The sequence below is a fragment of the Callithrix jacchus genome, chromosome 18, assembly GCF_049354715.1.
Source record: "Callithrix jacchus isolate 240 chromosome 18, calJac240_pri, whole genome shotgun sequence".
NCBI classification, from domain to species: Eukaryota; Metazoa; Chordata; class Mammalia; order Primates; family Cebidae; genus Callithrix; species Callithrix jacchus.
In genome coordinates, this window is record NC_133519.1 from 38,460,612 (window position 1) to 38,469,771 (window position 9,160).

Consider the following 9,160-nt stretch of genomic DNA (forward strand, 5'->3'; position numbering starts at 1 on the left):
TTAACAAGGCCTGCTCTGTGCCAGAAACCATTTTAAGAATTGGGTATACGGTTAAGAACAACAACAAAAATCTGCCATTATTAAACTTACATTCTAATCTAAGAAGAAAATAAATAACCAAATGGACACATAATACAATATCAGTTATTACAGAAGAAAAGTAAAGTGGGGTAAAGACATGTAGCATTTGGGGATAAGTCACAGAATTTCAGAGAGAGTGGTCGGGGGTCTCTTACTTTAGGACAAGTGAGCAGAAACCCAAGGAGTCAAGGAAGCAAGCCATGAAGAGATCTTGGGAAAAGTGTCTCAGACAAAGAGAACAGGTACAACTAATAGGAGAGAGTAGTTGGTGGGTTCGAGGAACAACAAGAAAGTCATTGTGTCTGGGTGAGAGCTCGGGGTGGAGTGGTTGAATACGAGATCAGAGACATAGCCAAGAGGAAGAACATGTTAGACCCAAGCACAGATTCTTTTTTAATTGAGGTAAAATTTATGTACAGTGAAATACATAGATTTTTGGATTAGATAACTTTTTAAAATTTTATTTTAGGAATAGAATCTCACTTTGTTGCCCAGGCCAGAGAGCAGTGGCTTTTCCTAGGAATAATTGTAGAGAATTATACCCTTGATCTCCTGGGCTCAAGAGATTCTCCTGCCTCAGCCTCCTGAGTAGCTGAGGCTATAGGCATGTGCTATCACACCTGGCTTAGATACATTTTAAAAAATATATTCACCCATGTTACCATCACCTCAAACAAGATACAGAGTATTTCCATTTTGGCCTGGAGCAGTGGCTCACACCTGTAACCTCAGCACTTTGAAAGGCAGAGACTGGAGGATCACTTGAGTCCAGAAGTTCAAGATCAGCCTGGGCAGCATAGCAAGACACTGTCTACAAAACATTTAAAAATTAGCCAGATGCAATGGCATGCACTTGTGGTCCCAGCTACTTGAGAGACTGAGGTGGGAGGATCACTCAAGGCCTAGAGTTTGAAGCTGCAGTGAGCTGCGATCACCACACTTCAGCCTGGGTGAGAGAGTGAAACCATGTCTCTCTCTCTCTAAAAAAAAATAATTTTCCCAATTATCCCTAAAAGTTCCTTCCATCCGTCCAGTAAGTTCTGCCCTGTCTCCTGATGCATACGGTCTAGTCTTCTTTCTCACCATGGATTAGTCCCACTCATTTTAGAACTTCATACGAATGAAACCACTTTTTTCCACTGTTCTTGCAACTGTTTTAACAGAGACTCAATTTCTTTTCCTGAAAAGATCTCCACTTTCCTGATGTTTTCCTTTTGGAGGCAGTTCTCTCCTTGGTATCTCAGTAGCTCACATACACAAGGAGTCGCATCGTGTTCCCTGGAACCTATAATGAAGGCTTGATAAAGCTTCAATGATTCTGAGCTATCTGTTGCTTTAATTAAATCTTTCCTATTTTTACCTATAAATAATCCAGTGTTTTTCTCTCTTTGTGCAGGCTTTAACCTCAAATCCACTTCAGTAACATCATCCTGTTATTTGAATAATGAGTCAGAAAGAGTCATTGACTTTGATGAAAAACTGTCAACATTTTTACTGACCTTGTTAAATTCTTCTAAACTTTAATTAGCAAGTAAACCTACATAAGGAGCCATGCCAAGATCACAGATAAGGATAACCAAATGATTTACATGATTACCAACAAAAATTCTTCAGTTCCAACCAAATCCTCATTCCTGATGTACCAGCCAAGCCTCTGGCATTTTCCGCAATTGTTTACAAAGTCTCAAGACCATGGTCACCAGGTTGCTCTACAATTTCCCCATGAAAGTATAGGAAGTCTAGCTAAGTTGGGGCAAGTATTAAGAGGAAAGTTCAACTTGTGTTCCGTGGAAGCTCATGAGTTTCTTATTTTAATTTAGGAATCAATATTCTGAGAGTTTTTTCAATTCCTGGAGCATTCTGGAAATTTGAACTTGAATATTGCAGCCATTTCATTTTTAGTTAAAAGAAAACATTTGGATTTTCTTCTAACATCTTATTCAGATTGTAACAATTAATATGATTTTGACGCTGAATTCTCTAAGGTGCTTGGACCTTTCCAAATAATGTTACTTGCTATTCCTCTTATTATTTGCAAGGATATATGTAAATAATTATAACATTTAAGTAGTAAGAATATTTTATCAGCCAGTCATGATCTGTACAAGTATTTTAAAAAACGCAATACTCCTATAAAACCTGAAATATCTTAAAATTATAAGATAATCCTCTTTTATTTCTGTTTGGCATGTCCAACAAAGCTAATGCTCTTATTTTTTTAATCATAATCATTAAAGTAGTCAAATAAGATACCATTAAAATCTAAAAACACAGAATTTATATGAAGAGCCGTGTGTTCAGCATCTTCCTGGGAGTCAGCTGCGAATTCGACTTCAGCATATCTTCCATTCAGTAGTAGAGTAATTTCAACATTTTCTTGGTGAAGCCTGGAAGTAATTGTTCCGTGCTTTCCTCCTTTGTTATCGTCTTAATCCTGGCCGACTGAAACATCATCATCATCTGAGTAGGGGCGGCAGTGTTGGCAAAACTGGTATCTCCAGGCTTTACTCCATTGCATAAACCCCTCACTGCTCCTGCCCTCCTGCTTTTTTTTTTTTTTTTTTTTTCTTTGAGACAGGGTCTCTGTCACCCAGGCTGGAGTGCAGTGGTGCTGTCTCAGCTCACTGCAACGTTTACCTCCTGGGCTCAAGTGATTCTCCTGCCTCAGCCTCCCAAGTATCTGGGACTACAGACGTGCGCCACTGTGACCCGCTAATTTTTGTATTTCTTTTGTACAGACGGGGTCTTACCATGTTGCCTAGGCTGTTCCTGAACTCCTCAGCTCAAGCAATTTGTCTACCTTCTCAGCCTTCCGAAGTGCCAGGTTTACAGGGTGAGCCACCACACCTGCCCCGCTCTGCTATTCTTAATTCATCATTCTCTTTCACAAGTAAATTGTCAAATTCTTCAATCCTTCTGAGAAAAGTGACTGGAATTCTGAAGACCGCCACTTCATTGTAAATAGATGTTGCTTTGGAAGGCAGCCTACTCCACCTACGGCTCAATGCTGGCCTGTGCCAAGGATGCACGGGTCTCAGCATCTGGAGAGAACATCAGCAGCCTCACATGGACCCCGCCGCCGCTGCACCCATGTTTGGTTCCCTTCAACAATGTTCCAGAGTTCTGGTTCTTCCACATCCTCCCCAGCATTTGCTGTCATCAGTCTTTAAATTTTAACCTTTTTTTGTAAGTGCATAGAACCATCTCATTGTGGTTTCAATGAGCATTTTTTTTGACATCTAATGATGTTGAACACTTTTTCCTATGTTCACTGGCCATTTTTATATCATTCTTTGTAGAGAGTCTATTCAAGGGTTTTGCCTATTATATTACTGGTTTGTATGAGGTATTTACATATTCTATATAGATTCATATAGGTTATACTGTTTTCTAACTGTGAAGGAAAGCCATCAGAAGGTTTGGAACAAGGCAAAGCCAGTAGTTTAGTTATGCAGAATTTGCACTGTGCAATTTTAAATTTTAGGGGCTGCCATTCACATTTATAGTCATCATAGGTATGTATATTTGTTACAGTTTTCCTGGATATAACATTATATTTTGAGGAAGAAACATTTTTTTTTTCTAATTCACTCAGAAACACCACTTGAGGTAATGTTGGAGCACTGCCATAGATCTGTATAAGGCTCATTCTATCTTCTGTGTGGATAATTAACTGTGAGGAGGCAAGGAGAAGAGGTCATCCAAACAGAAGGTTGAAAGTGTCAATGAGGTGTTTTAGGAAATTTTGTTGTAGTTATTGTTTTTAGCTGTATAAGGTATGAGAAGAAAGAGGCAATTGAAAGTTGTAGCTATTCAGTTACTAAACAAAATTTAGAAGAAATATGAAGGGCCCCAATTATGCTAGATTGGAAGATGAACTTTTTTTTTTTGAGATGGAGTTTCGCTCTTGTTACCCAGGCTGGAGTGCAATGGCGCGATCTCAGCTCACCGCAACCTCCACCTCCTGGGTTCAGGCAATTCTCCTGCCTCAGCCTCCTGAGTAGCTGGGATTACAGGCACGTGCCATCATGCCCAGCTAATATTTTGTATTTTTAGTAGGGATGGGTTTTACCATGTTGACCAGGATGGTCTCGATCTCTTGACCTTGTGATCCACCAACCTTGGCCTCCCAAAGTGCTGGGATTACAGGTGTGAGCCACCGCGCCCGGCCAGAAGATGAAACTTTTTAACATCTCTGTCTCTCTGATGTGATGTTCTCAAGTAAGAAATAGCTTCAAAATTTAGATCAAATCAAGGGCAAGACTATAAACCTTCTGTTAAAATCTTTGAAAAGATTCATGGCTATGCTTGCTACACCCTCTTAGCTTGGCAGAAACGCTCCTGAGAATTTTAAAGGCATTGTTCTAACGTGATGTCTAAAGTAGAGAGAAACCTGCCTGAAAAATGAATTGTTGAAATGGGTTTTGTCTTGTAAAATGAACTGTAACTTGATAGAAAATAGAAAGCTCACAAAGTTTTAAGAGAGTTGTATTATATTAGACTAAAGAAATCAAAGATACTACAAAATGAAAGAGACCTCTTGGCTTCTAACTTTCTACAGGCTGAAAGTTTGCTGAGAGAGCTATTCAGCTGTCAACACAGCCATTGCTTACTAAAAAAGATGTTCCAGAGGGTAGAACCGAGACCCAGACTGAGAAAGGCCTGGAGGGGGAAAAACCAAGAGATGAGAAGAACTGTGAGTTAGGGAACTATTAATACTTTCAGGAATTAGAACTGGGCCCTAATCAAGAAATAGTCTCTACTTCTGTGGAAGGTGAAATTAACAACGTGTGTAGCTGGAGGTAAGAATTGCTATAGACCAGTACTTCCATGAATTTCTTGTCCCTCTCCTTTTGAACGGGAGTGTCTGTAGCCAATATCCCACTACTTTTTCAACATTGTATATTGTATGTGTTGGAGGAGATGATGTCATTTTTGTTCAGAGGTATCTGGATTAAGAGGAGTGGTATCAGAGAAGATGTGTTTGAGAAACCACATCCAAAGTGCCTCATCAGTATCTGGACCAGATTTATATGATGAGATCAAGAATTTTAAGCCTGATGCTCTGACTGAATGAGAATTTTGGGGTATGAAGGAGGGATTATGTAAATTTTGCATGGAGAAGGGATATGAATTACTCTGGCCTGAACTGTTTGTGGTAGATTTCTTGCAAAGCTGGCTGCAACAACTTCTCCTATTCTGCATGCCCCTCCTCCTACTTGGAGGCAGAATCTTTATCCCCTCTCCTGAATCTGGGATGTCCCTGTGATTTTCTTTGATCCACAAAATGTGGCAGAAGTGATGGTGTACAATTTCTGAAGCCTGGCACAGTGATACCTTGTAGCTTCTACCTCCAGTCTTTTGGAACAGTTTCCTGAGGCTGCCTAGGATGAAAGAAAACATGTAGAGCCATTAGTCACAGCTAACTGACAGACTTGGGAGTGGGGCCATCTTGGGGCTTACTGCTCAGCCAACCCTTCAGGTGAATGCAACCCAGACGAAACCAGCCAATACACAGAAGTGTGAAAAGATAATAAATTGTGATTGTTTTAGGCCACTAAGTTTTTGTGTGTTTTATGACACAATAATAAACAACCAAAGCTGAGACTGACTTTGTTATAAAGGAAAATCTTTCATCGAAGAAAACTGGCTCAGATAGCTTTATAAACAAATTCTATGATATTCATGGAGGAATAAAACTATCCCATATGAACACTCTCTAAACTAAAAGAGGAAGAAATCCTTAAAATCTAGTTTTATGAGATCAGCAAAACTGTGACATAAATAATGAACTAGTACATTTATTATTAGGAAAAACGCATTAGATTACTATTCCTCATAACTATAGGTACAAAAATTCCTTAGAAAATATTGAACAATTGAATCACAGTATATAAAATGGAAAATATTTCAGTACCAAGGGGGTTTTATTTTAAGAATGCAAGGTTGTTCTAAGGGGAAAAATATGATCATCGCAATAGATGCATAAAAATTTGAAAATCCAATGCCCACTGGTGATTAAGAAATAGTAAGAAAAATGGAAACAGAAAGGAACTTTCTCTACTAAAGAATATCTATAAAAATTCTACAGCTAATAGAATGCATTCTCTCTAAAATCCAAAACAAGACAAAGATATGTGATCTTATCCCTTTTATTCAGCATTATGTTTGAGGTCCTAGCCAGCAGTAGGTCAAGAATCAAAAACAAAGGTTCAGGGATTGGAAATGAATAAGTACTGATTGATTGACTGAAGTATTTATTTTTTAAATAATGTGGCTTTTTACATAGACATTTCCAAAGGATCCTACTCCCACTGGAATTTTTTAAAGCAAAGGAATAGCCTGCTCAATGAATGGCAAAGGTATTTGGGGAAAGTTTAATGAGGAACCAGATTCTTCTATCATTTCAAAACATCTCTTATTACAGATCACATTAATTACAAAGGGAAAAAAATGGGAAATCCCCATAAATCTCATTTTAATCAGGTGGTCAAAGTAATGTCATCAATGACCAGACACACAATGACGCAAAGTTAATGTCATTAATCATGTACTTTCTGATATCATGCACAGAGAAGAAAAAATATCACTCAAGTAGTGCTCCCGTTCAGGATTCATAATTAAATCTAACTATGGAGAAATATTTTTTAAAAATCCAAATTAAAGGAAATTCTAAAAATTGACCTTTATTCTCCAAAAATGTCAAGATCATAAAGGTTTAGGAATTAAAGTGATGAAAATAATAAAATGGATCTTGGATTGGATCTTGAATAAGAGGAAAAAAATGATATAGAAGACATAAAATTTGAACATAGGCTGAATAGTAAACAGCATTACAGTATTGATGTTAGGTTTTCTGAATGTAATCAATATACAAAGGTTTTAAAAGAGACACTCTGTGTTTTTCATTTGGGCCTATGCTATCCTTCATACTGGAAACATTGTTCTTATTTTCTCCATCTATGCATTTTCTGCTCATCTTCAAATTCCTGTAGAATTCTCTCTTCTCTGAAACCTATTCTGGTGACCCCAGCTCACATCCACGTCCCCCTCCTCAGCACTCCTATAGTAACACACTATTATATTGATAGGTAAATTAATGAAATAGAAGGCACAGCATATTAACAGATTGAAAAGACAGGATTCTGTACCTGGGCATGTCTTCTGTTTAATGATATTCATTTTTACCTGTTACTTGACTCCCTTCTTACCTGTAGACATTTCCTCCTTGAGAAAGTCCCCAATTTCTCAAGAAGGAATCTATAATGATATATATACAAACTTCAAACCACAGCCAATATTTTACCCAGACTTAATGTGTATATAACTATATTGCCTACAAAAAGTTTATACTTATTTTTAAGAGTTTGGTGAACATAATACCAGAAATATATCAGATATACCTGATTTGCTTCAGAAGGCACAGGAAACATTCACTGAGAATGAACAGTGAATAAAATCAAATACCGCATGTTCTCACTCACAGGCGGGTGATGAACAATGAGAACACATGGACACAGGGAGGGGGGCACTACACACTGGGGTCTACTGGGGGGAATAGGGGAGGGACAGCAGGTGGGGGGGAGTTGGGGAGAGATAGCATGGGGAGAAATGCCAGATATGGGTGAAGGGGATGAAGGCAGCAAATCACACAGCCACGTGTGTACCTATGCAACTATCTTGCATGTTCTTCACATGTACCCCAAAACCTAAAATGCAAAAAAAAAAAAAAACCTGGATATTTCAGAGATGAAAAAAAAAGAGAGAGACATTAAGGTTGTGTGTCTATGCTCATCGCAAGTAAGCAGTTCAGAAAATTGCTTCTACTTTAAATGGACAATTGGCCAATCTCCATCCCATAGCATTCTAGAAAAAAACTATCAAGAAATTAGAGTGCTGTACCTTAAGCCTAAGCAACCACTTAGTTCAACACCCATCCCTCCCAACTCCCGCCATCTTTGCATTTCACAGGAAAACCAAACAAAGAAAATGGAGTCCTAATAAAAGAAAATTAATCACCCAAGCATATACAATTAAAGGGAAAAAATGGTCTAGAATCCAGTTCTCAGAACTTCTGTTCTTTTCTTGTTTTCTTTGCATATCAGCCTCTCCGATTTTACTCTTAAATACAGAAACTATTTAGGTGATAGCAACTACTGTAGTTGTGAGAATACTTTACTTCTGTGCATACAGTGATAACAAGGAAAGGTGGAAGGGCTGCTATTTCCAACTTGCTTTGAATGAATGAAGTAACAATTTTAACCCTGAAGATAAGAATATGTCCTATTTAGCCTTTTTTTTAAAAAAATTTTAACACTTGTTTCTTCCCAGTACACCAGATAAAGGAGGCCTAACAAGCATAAAAGGTCCTGGGGACTCTAGGGCAAGGGGACAAAAGGCAACAGTACCAAATAAGTTCAGTTTATTCCCCATCACACAAAACATTCCTTCAGGCTTACTCTTGCCCTGTGCATACCAGTGGACTAAAAATAGACCCAATGTTTTTTCTTGAAACATTGTTTAGTTTACTATTGTTAAATTCTCCAGGCAGAGTGTTTTTCCTAGGAGATTACTTCTGGGGATCACAAAAGCTAAGGTTCTCCTGGATTCCTCCTACAAAGCACACTGCTCTCCTGGTCCCTTGTAACATGAACACAAACGCTTGTCTTTTTCCATTACACAGATTTAACAAGTCAGCTGTCATCTCCATGCCTCCGTTTTCTTGCCTGTAAAATGGGAACAACTGGTTATTTCATGGGTTTTGTATGGCTCTAAGTACATAAATGTGTGCAAATGTACAAGATTATTATAGTTGTCAGAGACCCATAAGAGGCATTTTTTTCAATAGTACCTATTATTTAAAAAGAGAAAAATGTTGGAAAAGTTTCTCTAAATATTATCTTTTTACATTTCACCTGTCCCTCAGGTATCCCACAGCTTCTGACATGCATGCAGTTTCTCGCATTCCACCTCTACTCTGCTGTATTGGCCAGAGAATGGATCCTGACTTGATTTTGCCAGTCAGACAAATGCCAATCACTGTGCAGCCATTTAAAGTCTAGAGTGGCCATCTTACAAT

The 9,160-nt window shown here is 38.3% G+C and overlaps 1 long non-coding RNA gene and 1 pseudogene across 1 annotated transcript in view; one reads left to right on the top strand and one right to left on the bottom strand.

Moving 5' to 3' along the window:
* LOC128930098 (uncharacterized) overlaps positions 1 to 5,642 on the top strand; it is a 75,596-nt gene extending 69,954 nt beyond the window's left edge. Inside the window, exon 4 of the long non-coding RNA XR_013528959.1 lies at positions 1,478 to 5,642. This is a non-coding gene — a long non-coding RNA (uncharacterized LOC128930098). The remainder of the gene's footprint in view (positions 1 to 1,477) is intronic.
* On the bottom strand, positions 1,086 to 3,122 carry LOC100400248 (CCA tRNA nucleotidyltransferase 1, mitochondrial-like; annotated as a pseudogene).
* Positions 5,643 to 9,160: the final 3,518 nt, after the last annotated feature.